A 15833-nucleotide genomic window follows, 5' to 3' on the forward strand; every position below is an offset into this window, starting at 1 on the left:
TATATTGTCAAGAACATAATATAAAGAAGTTTGTAGTTTAAATGAATAAATGCCTGTGTGAGTGAATACTGCCCTGGTACCCACCCAGCCACCCACAATAAAGGAGAAAACTTGCAGTAATCAAGCTCAAGTGTGGGCCCTTTGACATCAACTTTCTAGAGAACCAGTAGAGAGCTGCGGCAATGGTATCTAAATTACATAATTACTTGGATAATTTAAGCAACAGTTTTTGTTTTGTCGGGGGGTGGAAGATGAAGGGGCTGAACTATTCAGATAATTTCTCCCCCAGTCGCCGTAGACAGGCACTGCCTAACCTTCTCACTCTTGCGGGGGTCTCTTCACCTCTCCCACCGCCCTCCAGCCACTCCAGAAGCCGGGCACGGGAGACTAAGGCCCTACATCTCGGGGTGGGGGTTCCCCGGGGATACCCCGCCCCGCCCTCTAGGCCCCGCCCCTTCCCCGCCCCCGCCGCCGCCGCCGCCGGCAGGGGTCGCGCTGCCTGCGGCGAGCTGCTCAAGAGGGGGTGGGGGAAGCTGCTGCGGCCGGTCGCCTTTCTCTGCCGCCGCTGGTTGGATCATTTCAATAAAAGTGTTTTTTCTCTCTCGCTCGCTCTCCCCGGGGGAACAGGCGGAGGCGTCAGTCCGCAGCCGCCGAGTGAAAAAGCGACGCATACGCAGCGAGCGTCTCCTCAGCTTCGCACGGCCCGGCCCCAGAGAAGAAGGAGCCCGTGTCCGGCCGGGCCGCCGCAACCGGGCGTCGGCGCCTCACTCCCGCTGCGGCTCCTCCAAGGGGATTAGTGGGCCGCCTGCGCGGCTCGGCAGCCCGGGAGCCATGTTGTCCGGGGGGCTTGACAACGCGTGAGGGACCCGCGGCCCCTCCCGGAGGCTCGGACCCTCGGCGTGAGCTGAAAGGCTGCTGCGGCGGCGGAGGCCTGCGCCTCGGAGGCGCCTCGGGTCTGCCAGTCGCTGGGACCCGGACCTGCATCCGGTCGCCGCGGGCGTCGCAGGAGCCGCTTTCCTTGTGTGCCTCGCCTCGCCAGCTCTCGGGACGCGGTCCCCGCACTTGCTGGTGAGTTGGCGGCTGGCGGCCGCTCGGGGCTTTCCCTGCTGCCCCGCCGACCCTGGGCTGAGAGCGGCCGGAAGGTGCTTGGGACTGGGGGCCGGGGCGGGCGGCTCAGGCCCGGCCGGGAGGTTGAGGAGGACGGCGCGGCGCAGGGGCTCGCTTGTGTTTGTCTCCCCTCGGGTTTCGGACCCCGGTCGCCCGGGCATTTCCGGGCGTGGGGTGGGGTGTGTGTCTGACGCTTGGGCTCCTTCGCGAGAGGCGCCTCCAGCCGCCGCCGCCGCCGCCTCCGCGCTTGCTGCCGCTTTGGTCTCCGGGGGAGGCCGGTCTCCCTGCGAGGCCGAGGAGGGGAGGAGGCAGAAAGTCCCCCGAGACACAAAGGTCCGCTCGGCGGGGGTGGAGCTGCGAGGGCGGGCTGCGCAACTCCGAGGGGAAGGAAGGGGCGCAGGTCCGCCAGAGGTGGGAGAGGAAGCGGCGGTGGCCACCGCGTTTCCAGCTCCTTGGAGACGCCGGGGGTGTGCGTGGGTGGGGAGCGGGAGGAGGAGGGGCCCTCGCGTGAGGAGCCGGCCGAGACAAAGATCAGGGCAGCCTCCCGCTGGCGAGTCACACCCCTGAGTGTGGGTCAGAGCAGAGGTGGAGGGAATGTGGGAAACCCAAAGAACCGATGGGGAGGGGCACATGGGGCGGGGGTGGGGGCTGCCAAGAATTGTCGTCTCCGTCACAGTGCCTTTTCTCAGCGTTTTTGTGCCTGATGGTTTTGCTCCGCAATTCAGCTGGATAGCTCCAGATTCGCTCCCTCCCATCACCCCCTCCCTGCCGCACTGACTCTCCTGTGGTTTTCCCCTCGTTCTCCCCGTACCTCTCACCACTCCTTTTTGGGTAAGCAGTATTTTGCCTTCAGCTTGGGGAACGTTTGCTAATGACAGGATGTCTGAGCTTGTTCTGACCCTGAACTGCCTTGAACTCCTCTCTCTTCCTCCCACCCTTTCCTTTCTGGGATCTTATAATGTCACATGGCCATTAACAATTAGCTTTTCTTCTGCAAAAATGGCAAAAGCACTTAGCTGAAATCCCTGGCGCTCCTTCTTTATATTAATGTGTCCACCAGAGACACGTCGTTGGTCATGGATTATCAGCTCTTATTAACCAAATTAACTTTTTAGATAAAAAAGTGGCAAATTTTGTTTTGAGTTTTGACTATTCCTAGGGTCAGCAAAGTGTATCCCTGGCAGCCGCTAGACCTTCTGTCACTTATCAGGAAATGCTTGACTTAGACAATTCTTTCCTCCAACTTTGCTGATTCTTTCTCGAGGCTTTGTTGAAGGATTTCTTTTAAAAGGCGCTTGCGTATAGAGTAACAAATCTGAGTTACTGTATTTTAGACTTATTTTTTTGACTATTGGACAGAGGAAAATGAATGGGATTTAAGATCTTTGATGCCTTGAGTAAAGGAAAGCCTTCCTTGAAGCTGGAAATAAGGTTCAGCCACATTTTAAGAAAAAAAGTTGCTAGCATTAATATTATTGATTTTGTTCAGTTCTTTTATGAGATTAAGTAGTTGGTTTATTTAATGTTGAGATGTTGCTTTGTTGATGAAGTCATTTCAGTCTTTGTAATCCTAGCACCTGCATACTTCCATAAACAACGGGTTGGAACAAAAAAAAAATGTGGCTATATTTAAGGAATATTTTGTTTTGTTTTTATGAGCGAGATTGTTGGAATTAAAAGTGATAACCTTTTTGGTAAGTTATCTCAGGTCAGGAGCACTATAAGTTTGAGTGCTGGGCTTCAAAGAAAATAACTTGGTCATTGAATTTAAGCTGTTTTAAAATTACTGTGCAAATATAATTTATTATTGATTTTTTAACAGCGAAAATAAAAACATATTGGAATATGAGTGGAGAGAAAAGTAAAGCCTGTTTGATGTTTGGGACATTACTGTTGATGTCATTGTAAGAACAGTCATGTCTTGCTGCTTATTGCCATTAAAATGTTGACACTATAAAAATTGTGAAAGGGATTTCAGTTTAGGGACCAGTCTCTGAATTGAGGGACTCCCTCAATTCTTTGTGAAATTAACAGGTCATACCATAAATAATCGATGTTTTATTTATTTATTGAAAGGTCATATTGAGGATACACTGATTTTTTTCCCACTACATATTAATTAGTGTCTAATTAGATACCTGAAGTTTTATTCTCACTAGAAGGAAACCTACCAAAAAGTTAACAAAGATTTCTGGGTGGTGAGACTTATGGATGAATAAAAATACATTTCTTTACTTTTCAAATTTTCACATTACTTTTACAATCAGTAAAAAGAGTATGTGAAGAATTAAAGTCTTGTTTAAAAGAAAGTCTTGTTAATATCCTAATTTGCCTGTTACTTAAAGAAGCTTTTATAAAATGTGTAATTTATTCTCATCCTCGGATTCAGGCCCATTAAAGTCACTTTTAGTGTGAGGTATTTGAAATAGTGCAGCTTGTGAAATGTACTCTGGTTACCTGAAGGAAAAAAGAGATACATAGTAAGGAAAGATGAAATTAGAATAATTAATTCTAATTAATTAATTCAGTGTATGGTAGCGATCCAGTGTGGTAGCTTTGTACACCAGCAATCTTGTTCTAATAAGTCATTGGTTTTACTAAAATAGAAAAATTTTATCTTTTCTGTAGTACAAAATAGCTGTGTTGAATAAGATTTTAAAGTATATAAATGTTGATATATTTAGTTTTCAGTTACTTGTTTAGTCCTACGATTATGGTGGAAAGAGATGGCATATAAAATAATTTACTCTATCAAGGCTTTTGTTTTTTCCCTTATTTTCAGTAATATTTTTCTCCTTTTCCTTTATTGGTGAAATAGTACTAACTAAAAAACTGCAAATATTTTATTGTGAACAATGGAACTATAATGGCTTCTGAGATGGATATTCAAAAGTGAAAATGATGATCCTTAATATAAAAAAATTTTCTATGAACGCAAAATTTTTGCGGTGGTATTTTCTTTGTTATTGTCTAATAATACTGAATATTTATAGGGCATTACATTTTGAATCTTTATTACTGTTCTCTAGTCTTAATAAAAATAATAGCATCATGTCATGGCATTCGTTTATATAGCTTTTATACTTCCATGATGTGTAATTACAATGAATGTATTGCTGTATTGTAGAAGAGAGACATTATATGTTAAATAGAGTACTTTATCTATTTCAAAAGTTGCCCCCTTTCATACATGTGAAGGAAAAATAGTTTTGAGTTCTTTGAATTTTGAATGTGTAATTTTTGCTTAAACTTTTAAATAGAAAAATTATTTTAAATGCATTTTGTAAACTGATTGTGGCATTTTGCGTTTGAAATGATGAAGATAAACAGTAGGTTTATGGCATTTTTATATGTACTTCATATAGTATCTGTCAGGTAAAAAACTGCCTACAATAGAAAACCTGGTATAACTTGTGTTCAGCCTACAGTGTTGGCAATTTCTTTGACTGGTGATGAGAGGACCTATTAGACTGACTTTTTAAAAAAATGTCTATGAGCCAAAAAGTCTTACTGTCACCAGTGAATTCTTTGTCATTATTTTGCTCCCAGGCTTTTTTTTTTTTTTTTTTTTCAACTTTTTATTTTGTATTGGAGTATAGCCAATTAACAATGTTGTGATAGTTTCAGGTGCACAGCAAAGGGACTCAGCCATATATATACATGTATCCATTCTCCCCCAGACTCCACTCCCATCCTGGCTGCCACATAACATTGAGCAGAGTTCCCTGTGCTATACAGTAGTTCCTTCTTGGTTATCCTTTTTAAATATAGCAGTGTGTACATGTCAATCCTAGACTCCCTAACTAACTGTGCCTTCCCGTTGTCAGTTACTTTGATATCTCAAAATATTTGACCTGAAAAGAGGAATTGCCAAGGACCAGAAAAATGTATTGAATGTACTTGAGTGTCGCTTACCTTTCCTAGCCTGTTTTCCTCTGTCTTTTGGCCAGCTTGGAAAATCAGTAGACGTCTATGCATAAATCTAACAGGTAGGGGTGCCTACTATAAATAACGTTATGTTCTGCAGTAACATATAATATTGAATATGGTATTTAAGGAGTAGATTTATAAATCTATGACATTCTGCAGTAACATATGATATTGAATACTGTATTTAAGGAGGTAGATTTATAAATCCATGACGTATCGGGGTAAGCGGAAATTGTCTTTATTTTGATTTTTTTAATGTGTTAAAATTAGTTCACATTATTTGAGCATGTGTCATAAAAGGGAAGATAGCGCCAGATACATACTGTGTAGATTGCTTCAGTATTGGGGAAAAATTTGCCTTAAGGTAGATAAAATCTATGTCTATATTTATACAGGTATAAGTACTTACTGGTTTTTTGGTTTGGTATTGCATATTTTAATTAACTAAAGTGTAATTTTGATCTTTGAAGTTGCACACTTCATATGTGGCTATGTACCACTGAAAAATGGAAATACCAGACCAAATTGTACATTTTTGTCATTTTTTATATTAAAAACTGATCCTTATATAAATTGCATATTATTATTATTATCTTATTCAGATTTAAAAAACAGAACATGTTATTGACTTGATCTAAGAGTAGTCCATTAAAGTGAAAAACAATGAAAGAAGGTTTGCTTTCTTTCGTTTGTGGTAAGAGTTTAAAAGGTTGACAAAATCTCTTTTTAATAGCACATTTAAAAAAATAAATTTATTTATTTTATTTTTGACTGCGTTGGGTCCTGCGTTGGGTCCTCGCTGAGCACGGGCTTTCTCTAGTTTCAGCGAGCGGGGGTCACCCCTCGCCACAGTGCACTGGCCTCTCATTGCGGTGGCCTCTCTTGTGGAGCACAGGCCCAGCAGTTGTGGTGCACGGGCCTAATCGCTCCGCGGCATGTGGGATCCTCCCGGACCAGGGCTGGAACTCGTGTCCCTTGCGTTGGTAGGCGGATTCCCAACTACTGTGCCACCAGGGAAGCCCTAATAGCACATTCTTGTTAGTGTAAATACTTTCAAGAATACTCTAAATTTTGTATGCATATTTGTAAACAATGGGAAAAGGACCCAAGAATAATTTTTCTTTCACTATATTCGTTACTGACTCACTTTGGTCTTATCATATATTTAATCCTGCTATTTTTACAGTTGATGGTTAATATTTGTTATTAGTGTGTGTTAATGTTAAATGATATAAACAAAAGTTGGTTAAAATTGGTATTAATACTTGTGAAAAATTATCAGGTAACAACACTGAAGCTCTTACTCCAAATTTAGAGGCATTATCCTTTAAATTAATTAATACATATTTTTAAGTATTTTATAAAATAAACTTTTGAAGTATAATATACTTCCAGGTTTTAATATTTTAATTACTGATTTGTATTGCTATTTCTGGTGAGAAGGAAGCTTTTTGTTGATTTTTGAAGTAAGGTTTGGATTCCTTAAGCAGACATTAGTCCCTTGAGCCCATCTTACTGAATTATTTTTAAGAAATGATTTTTTTATCTATGGCTTTATTATACTTAATAAATATGATTTTTCAGTTAATTCAGAGATGTAATCAGTAAGTACTTTTAAAGCATTTGTCATGTCCTCAGCATTGTGTTAGTCATTGTACGTTATAAAAATATACTTTAATGGGTAGAAATAATGGCAACATTGGTTGTCTGGAATGTTCTGTCCTTGGCCCCTCTTCTCATGTTTTACATGATCCTTGGGCATTCTCACCTGTATTTAGTGCTTTGTTCTTATCACCTATATGCTGATGATCTCCATATCTTTATTTCTAATCCAGACCTCTTTTTCTTAGTTCTTTTCTAGCTGTCTCCCAGATATTATTGCCTCTTGGCACTCCCTTACCAGAGCTGAACTCTTTTATTACCCTCCTACCTCTATTCCCAGCCACAGTGAATGCGCCACCATCAGCCTAGTCACTTAAGCCAAAACCTTTGGCAGCTTCTTATGTTTTTCTGTTATGCTCTTCTCCCTCTAGTCCAGTCAGTCACACCCAATCTTGTTAATTTTATTTCCTAAACATCTTTTAGATTTATCTTTTTCTGTTGCCACTTTCACATGTCAGGATTTTGGAATGCCTCATCTGAATTACTACTTCCAATTTTACCCTATTTTAATCTAACAGTTATTCATTTTTACTTTATATATGTCTTTTTTTTAAAAGTATAGCTGATTTACAATATTGTGTTAGTTTCAGGTGTACAGTGAAGTGATTCAATTATATATATACTTTTTAAGATTCTTTTCCATTATAGGTTATTACAAGATATTGAATATAGTTCCCTGTGCTATACAGTAAATGCTTGTTGTTTATCTCTTTTATATATAGTAGTGTGTATCTGTTAATCCCATACTCCTAATTTATCTACCCCCCTTTCCTCTTTGGTAACCATAAGTTTGTTTTTTATGTCTGAATCTGCTTCTGTTTTATAAATAAATTTATTTGTATTATTTTTTAGATTCCACACATGAGTACTACAAAAGAACATTGGTCTTTTCTCTGACTGACTTCACTCTGTGATAATCTCTAGGTCCATCCATGTTGCCGCAAATGGCAATATTTCATTCTTTCTTTATGGTTGAGTAATATTCCATTGTATATATATATACCACATCTTCTTTATTCATTCATCTGTTGATGGTTTGTGTCTGTCTTTTTATCCCTCTTCTTTTTTCCTTCCATCCATCCATCCATCCATCCATCTATCTGTGCATCTATGTCTGAAGTGCATGTCTCCTCTATACCATCACTGTGGTCAGTGCTAGAATACAAAGATGAGGAAACTGGTGTGTTGATATTACAGTGATGGGACAGTTGGAGAGAAATTCTCATTTTTGAGGACAAATGTCACTTCCTCTGAAGTCTTCTTTGATCCATTCTGGCAGAGTTATGGTGATTCTGCTATAACATTTATGTCTACTATAGTACTTAATGCATTGTATTGTATTGTAATTAATTATTTACAAATCATCTACCCTTTTGTCTGGCTTTGTGCTACAGAGGGGCCATGCTTTTTAAATTTTGGTATTTCCCCCATATTATGTATTATTTAATTGAGTGAGTGAAGTGATGGAATTAGGAGAAACAACACTGAATTAGTAAGTTAGGGTCAGATTAGTTCTGACCTAGAAAGGGTCAAGAATTAATTTTGATATAGTAGAAAATAAAAAGCCATTATAAGTTTTGAGTGTTGGTGCTACATGTAGGCCATGTAGGCTGTTTGTATGAGAGTAATTTGGATGCAGTTGGTAGGCCAATTTGGAGGGGCAATAATTTGGTATCACTGGGCTTTTTTAACTACACGTGAGCTGTACTAACTTGTTAGTGAAAATGGAGAGAAAGGGGCTGTAATCTTCAAAGATTGTTATCTTTTAGACAAAGTAGAATCAAAAATTACAATATATGTAAATATCTATTTCTAAAGGTCTAAAAACATTGGTCAATATCAAGAGTAAGATTTGGATAAAATTTCATCCTTAATGAAATCCAGCTGTTTAACTGTATAGTACTAGACTTAAATTCATTAAAATAAAATACAGAATTGCACTCCAGAACTGCATTTAATGTCATTCCTGTTACCCTGATAGTTATGTATACAGTTGACCAGGAGATGTTTTCATTGGAATTACTGTAATTAAATAAAAACTGCTTTATGGTCTACTTTTAAAATTAAAGACATTTTATTTAGGTTTTTATCAGTAAAATTGAGTTTTAAATTATGTCTCTGATATAGTAAGTGTGTGATTAAAAACTAGATTCATTTGAGAAATCAGATTTATTTGAGAAATCAGATAATAATGCTTCCCCAAGTAATAACTGATAACTATGTGATCTTGAGCTAGTTACTTAAACTCTTAAGGGTCAGTTTCTTCTATAAAATTGGGAATGACAGAACCTACTTCATAGGGCTGTAGAAATTAAATGATATGTATAAAGCACTTTGCAAAGTACCTTGCACCTAGTGAGCACTCACAGTTAGCAATTATTTTTATCACTGTATTATAGCGGGAAAAACTTGGTTATGGTACTAGAATTGTTTTGCAGATCCATTCCTTCAGGTTGATGAATGTCTAAATAAGTGGTTCACAAGGACAATTGAATCAAAATCATCTCTGGCTTTTTAAACCGTACATACCTCCTGGATTTTCTAGTATGCCTCTCCCACCAAATTTGAGAATCAGTGTGTTAGTGAGTTAGTGTTACTAATGGGTGTATGTTGTACCCTTTAGGTATATTGGCAGGAAGGGAATAGTATAGACTAGTGGACTAAATAATTTAGGATATTCATTGTTGTTTCTTATCTAATGATCATTAGGGATAGAACTGTCGTAATCTTCCTGATGAGCACATTGATAAGCTTTTCCTTAGGGCCAGCCAAATTTTTCGTGTAACCATTTGCTCTGTTTCCCTTCTTCAGGCTTGTGCTATACCATTTCTTTGACATCTTAACAGTCTAGGCAATATTTGCTTTCCTTCTTAATGACTTTTGTATGTGACTCAGCTTTTCTGAAGTCAAAATAGAATAACAGGTAATACAACTTACCCATCAAGAGAAGAAACTGGTTTGGTTTTTCCCTTTGTCATAAAATCTGCTTAGATGTTTACTGTTTATTATTATGTTTTTGTTTATTATCTTATGTTCTTATAGGTCAGTGGCCTTAACCTGAGCTTCAGAAGCACTCTTGTTGATTTAAAAAAAAAAAAAAAAAAAAGAAAAAAGCCTGTGTGAGAGAGAGAGAGAGAGAGAGAGAGAGAGTGTGTGTGTGTGTGTGTGTGTGTGTGTGTGTGTGTAAAATCTCAAGCTCTGTCCCAGAGCAACTGAATTGGATACTCTGGGTTTGGGTTTTTTTAAAACATTCCAAGTAATTCTTGAGTTTTAGAGTCATTGTTCTAGGATTTAAATTTAAAGTAAAGGCAAAATGATTAAAACTTTCATCATTCCATCTTATTTTTTCTCCCTTTCTATTTTGGATTTGCTAGTTTAATCATGTTTGGGGGGAAGTTTTCTTAAGTTGATGTATAAAAGTCTTCTGTTCCACATATTTACTTTTCCCTTTAATGAATGTTTTTGTCTTGCTTTTTTAGTTTGTTTTGTTAAAAGGTAAACTGAGGCACATTAAAATTTTCAACTTTATTTGAGCATACATTGATTTGAATCAGGCAGAGCCAAGCCAAAGGTGGTTAGGAGTGCTCCACCAACAGGAGCTAGGGTGGAGGTTTTCATAGAGAAGGCGTGGAAGCGAAGTAGGAAGTTATTTGATTGGCTATAGCTTAAGCGGTTACCTTATTTAGGAAAGCCTAGTTGGTTGGTTGTGATTGCTGGTTCTTAAGTATCATTTCTTCAGATTCAAGTGTATTGAATGTAGCTTAGGTTTTGGTTTGTTTACTGCCACCTCAGTCTAATGCCCTTCTTGTTTAATTAGTTTCTTATCAGTGTCTTACTGTTTTGTCTTTATGATCTCAATTATTATGTTTTAAAAATTACCTTTCAAATGTAAGAACATAAAATAATGTAGAAAATAGACCATAATCTAAATTTCCAGTGTGTCTTTTTGCAAATGTACGTAAATGTATTTTATTTTGGAGGTTTTTCCATATCTAAAGATCTTCCTTTATTTTTAATAGTTGTAGTACTTCTGTTGGATATATGATCACTCAGTCCTGTGTGGATCTTTGGGTTGTTACCTATTCTTTTGCTATTACTTTGCCAAATGAACAACATATACGTATAACATTTGCATAAGCAAATGCGTGATTTAGATTCCAAGAACAAGGATTTCCCTAAAATTCATATGTTGAAACCTAATCCCCAGTGTAGTGGTATTTGGAGGTGGGACCTTTGGGAGATGCTTATGCCATGAAGGTGGAGCCCTCATGAATAGACCTAAGAGAGATCCCTTTCCCCTTCTGCTGTGTGAGGACACAGTGAGAAGGCAGTCTGTGAACTAGAAAGTGGGCTCTCCCCAAGTACTGAATCTGCAGTGGCCTTGATCTTGGACTTCCCAGCCTATAGAACTGTGAGAAATAAATTTCTGTTGTTTATAAGCCACCTAGTCTAAGGTATTTTGTTATAGCAGGCCCAACAGACTGAGAGAGTTAACTTCAGCAATCATAAATTACGTCAATAGTATGATGTGATGAGAATAGCACTTCACCTCTATGGTCTTCCTCCCCCAAAATTATAACCCCAGTCTAATCATGAGAAAAACATCAGACAAATCTCAGTTGAGGGATATTCTACAAAACAGCTGAACAGTACTCTTCAAAACTGTCAAGGTCATCTAAAACAGGGAAAGTCTGAGAAACTCAGCCAAAAGGAGCCTAAGAAGATGATTATACTGTAATGTGGTATACTCCATGGGATCCTGGAACAGAAAAAGGACATTAGATAAAAACTAATGAAATCTAAAGGAATGACTTTAGTTAAATATATCAGTTTTCGGTCAATAATTGTGACAAAGGTACCATACTAATAAAAGATCTTAATAGCAGAAACTAGGTGTGCGGTGTAGGGAAACTGTACTGTCTTTGAAATTTTTCTGTAAATCTAAAACTATTATAAAATAAAACATTTATTTTAAAAAAAAAGATAGGTGCTTCTGTAATTCTGTTAGTTATAGCCAAATTACCTTTTTTTACTACTACCTGAATGTATGAGAGGCTTGTTTTCTTATAGCCTCACCAGCTGAATGTGTTGTCAAACTTCTGGAATTTTGTCGGTTTGATAGATGAGAACTGGTGTAACTCAGACTGTTGTGTTTCTCTCATTATGAATGACATTGAGTATTTTTTTTATATGTTTAATGGGCATTTTACTTATTTTCCCTTTCTGTGAACTCTCATGTTCTTTATTTTTCTGTTTGGTTGCTGGCCTTTTTTTCTCGATTTCAGGATTTCTCTATAGGGAGATGAGCCCTTTATTTGTGATATGGGTTGCAAATATATTTTTAGATTCTTTGATATTTTTTCACACAAGTTTTTTCCTTTTTTATATGGTAATTTTTTTTAATGTTTCTGGATTTTGAAATGTAGTTGGAAAAGTCTTCACCACTCCAAGATTATAAAGGAATTCATCGAAATTTTCTTCCAGTACTTGTGGTTTCCTTTTTTACACTTAGATCTTAAAATTTGAATTCTTCAGTTCCTCCCAATCATTGAGGCATTTTAAATGCTTAACCTTTTCTTTCAAATTACTCCTGTGTAAGCATGCCTGTGGTCTTATACGTACCTTAAATGATTTATAGTAGAAGAAATGTTTATACATTTACTTTTGGTGGATATGAAGTTTCAACTTTCTAGAAAATGTATTAAGCATTTCATTGTACCTTAATTCGAAATCATAGTTTAAAAATAATTTTAAAGTAGTGAAGACTCCTTTAAAGTTTGTTTTCACTGTTATACTGTAGTATATTTAGCAGTATTTTTTCTTCTAGATTATTAGCATTGTGGATTATTCATATATTAATTTAGTTTTTTCCCCATCCTGTTTCTCCTAAGATTATGGTTTAGATTATTAAACCCCTCTGCGACTTATCTTCCATCTTCCTTAGAACTCCTCACTGGTTTTATGGCCCCTTTGATATTAGTAATCTCTTTATTTGGTATTATTTAGAAATTTAATTAGTAGGCCAGTTAGCTGTTTTAACTCATTAAGAAGCTGGAAGCAATAGTGTCAGCAGATGTTGCTTAACGTAGGGTGCTGATTTCTTATAACATTTTATAAAGGTTTCATAGTTTCCTTGCACCACTTGTGATGAACTATTATTGCTGAACTGAATCTTAAGACATTTGAGAAACTATCTGATAGTGCTGTGGAATGTTGGCTCCTAGAAAATACTACCCAAAATAACATGGTGAGTTTATTGCTTATTGTAGTAAAGGAGAACACCACCTTTCCTGAGTTGGTAGGATCTGCTGGGGGAAGAGGAGGAGCACGTGTATGGGTGAAAAGAAGAGCAAAGTTAGGAGGGAGAGTGAAGTTGGGATATTTACTGAGGATTTGGAATCTTTAATGCAGGTATTTCAGTGCAGGAGCTTGATTAGAATTAGTAGGGATCATGTAATAGTTTAGGATTGATAGACGTAGCAAAGCAAGGGTTTTAAGGTGAGATTTTTTCAGAGTTTTGGAAAGTGAACAATCATTTGCTGCTATTTATTGAAAAGTTGAATAGTCTGATGTTGGTTTATATGGGGTTTTGGGGAAGTTCCTGGAATGAACAATGAAGTTATTTGCAATTCTTATCTGCCTGGGCAAGAGTTTCCTGGAATAGTGAAGTCTTGTTGTTGAAGACAGCTGAATAGTGATGCTAATGTAGACTGTAAACTCTGGGTGCAGATGGTTTTAGTTCTCAGTGCCCATTCAGAACCACAATAAGTTTGAAAATGTATTTATAAAAAGTCTAATTCTCAGGCCCATCTACAAAGACAATACATTCTGTTGGTGAGGGGTTTGACATTGAAATTTTTTCCCCTGAGGAATGAAGCCTAACTTTGACAGTTAATAGTCTGAGACACCCAAGTAGGTAGTTGGATATATGTTTCTGCAGCTCAGAAAAAAGAGAAAAGTATCAGACATGGAAATTTGGGAGTTACTCTTTAGATTGAACTTGTGTGCCTAGGTGACTTTGCCTTAGGAGGAAGCATAGTAAGAAGAAAACTACTTGGGCCTTAATAGTGCTTAATGGCTATAGTGTGTGTGTGTGTGTGTGTGTGTGTGTGTGTGTGTGTGTGTGTGTGTGAGAGAGAGAGAGAGAGAGAGGAGAGAGAGAGAGAGAGAGAGAGAGAGAGAGAGAGAGGGAGAGAGGGGGAGAGGAGAGGAGGAGGAGGGAGGGAGGGAATACATTCCTCTTACAGAGGAGTGGCCAGAGAGGTAGAAAAAAAATCAGGATATTGTTTTGTGATCTCCGGAGGTGTGGCTGTAATGTGGGGGGGTCAGTACACAAAAGCTTTTTGTGCCTAAATGGAGGAAGATCTATTGGCCCTAGTGATGAATTTTCACTCAACAGTTCTGTGAATGTACGAAATATAGACTGTTCACAGAACTATTTGTTCTGTCATGATATTCTTCACATAAGAATTGCCTAGTGGGCAATTCTGTTTGCAGGGTAGGTATTTGAAATTAAGAATATTTTCTTAGAAGTAATTTTACCGTCTTGCTCCCACATGACCCCATAGAAGTTACTTAATCTCTCATTTTGACTGTGATTGAGGAAGGGAGGTCATTGGTGTGTAGCCTGCAATTTTGTATACAGTACATATATTTGCTGTTCATAATTTGGGAGGAAGTTACATTTGTTGAATGCCTACTATGTGCTAGACACAATATATATACAATCTAATCTATATCTCACGTTCTTTTGAGGTAGTTGTTAATTCCCTTCTTCAAAGAGGAAACTAAGGTTGGCTTTCTCAGTGTTCTACTTCTCACTCTCCCCAGTGTCTGTATGAAGGAAAAAGGATTTGAACCTGTGTTAGGCTTACTCTCACTTTCTACTACACCAAGTGGACTTCCTGTATACTATACACCCTTCATCAACCAGCGCCAAACATGTATGTAATTAACATTTTACCACAGGTATGAATTAAATGTAGGAATATTTTACCGCTCAGCTTTTGAGATCAAGACTGAATGAATAGGTAGTAAGCAATAACAAAGCAAAGAAGAGAGGATCGAGGCCCTTATTATACTCAAGCTTTGATTAACTAGAATCCATTTAATTCCACTTAAGGGAAATACTCAGGTATTGTCAGAATTCCAGTTAATTTCAGGTATTACTGTTTAAAAATATTTTTCTGTATCCTCATAGGTAACCTTTCTTTGAGCCTTTTTTTTTTTTCATTTTTCTTAAAAGGTACATTTTACTCTCTTCTTTCTTCCGTTGTGTTAATCTAATTTAGTGCTTTGCTTTTCTTATTTCTAGTATGCAAAGATTTCCTAAATAAGTAGAATTAGTAGAATAAAAAATGCTAGAGATAAATATGAAAACTTTTTGAAAATACCAAAGTTGTAGCTGTGGAGTTTAGTCAGGTACAAATTGTCTTCTTAATCTTTTGATTGAAATCTTACACCCTGGCTTCTACTATAGATCTTATAAAGTCAATTAAGTGTACTTGTGAATTGGCTTGTTATGCTCCCTCCCTCTTAGGATTGGTATGTGAGCAGTTTCTAATTTTCCATTTAGCAAGTAATGTGGTGTAGAGGGTTAAGTTTTTGGTTTTTTGTTTGTTTTTCTCCAGAATCTCAAGAAGGCTTTTCTGAAGGTGATGATAGTTTTAAAAATTTGAGATCAACTGATACATGATTCAGCTTTTAGGAAGATCTCTTTTGAGGGTATTTCCTATATCATCAAAAACTAACTGACCACTTTTAAGAGTTTTTTTTCCCCCCTTAAAACAGCCCTTCCTTCCCCAGAGAAAAACTTTACCAGAAGGTCGAAGAATGCTGGCATTTTAATGCCACTGTTGCTGAGGAAAGTTGGCCACTATCCAGTAGAATCTGTCTTATGAAAGCTTTAATAAAGTGTTAGTTTTTTAAAATGTGAAATATTGTGTCACAAGTTACAGAATGACAGAATAGCACATTCAGTTATGTAGCTCAGACGTTTATTGGAGAGAAAGGCTAGAAAGTTGCCTACACACTTGTTTTTTTAAACATCAAAAACAAGTTCATATTTATCTTAGGCCAAGTATGCTAAGAACATTCTGAGTGAAACCTACATGGATATTTAGAAAGTAGGAGAT

At 37.9% G+C, this 15833-nt stretch overlaps 1 protein-coding gene across 5 annotated transcripts in view; it reads left to right on the forward strand.

The window, feature by feature from the left end:
* Window positions 1–506: 506 nt before the first annotated feature.
* CDK17 (cyclin dependent kinase 17) overlaps window positions 507–15833 on the forward strand; it is a 98295-nt gene continuing 82968 nt past the window's right edge. The window contains exon 1 of one of the 5 annotated variants that reach the window (XM_032645330.1): window positions 507–1068. The gene's annotated coding sequence lies outside the window, so the exon portion shown is untranslated. Of the gene's footprint in view, window positions 1069–1740; window positions 1939–15833 lie in introns of those variants that run through there. The other 4 variants (XM_032645334.1, XM_032645329.1, XR_004351745.1 and 1 more) reach the window with 4 other exon arrangements.

This window comes from Phocoena sinus, chromosome 10 (genome assembly GCF_008692025.1).
Source record: "Phocoena sinus isolate mPhoSin1 chromosome 10, mPhoSin1.pri, whole genome shotgun sequence".
Lineage (NCBI taxonomy): Eukaryota > Metazoa > Chordata > Mammalia > Artiodactyla > Phocoenidae > Phocoena > Phocoena sinus.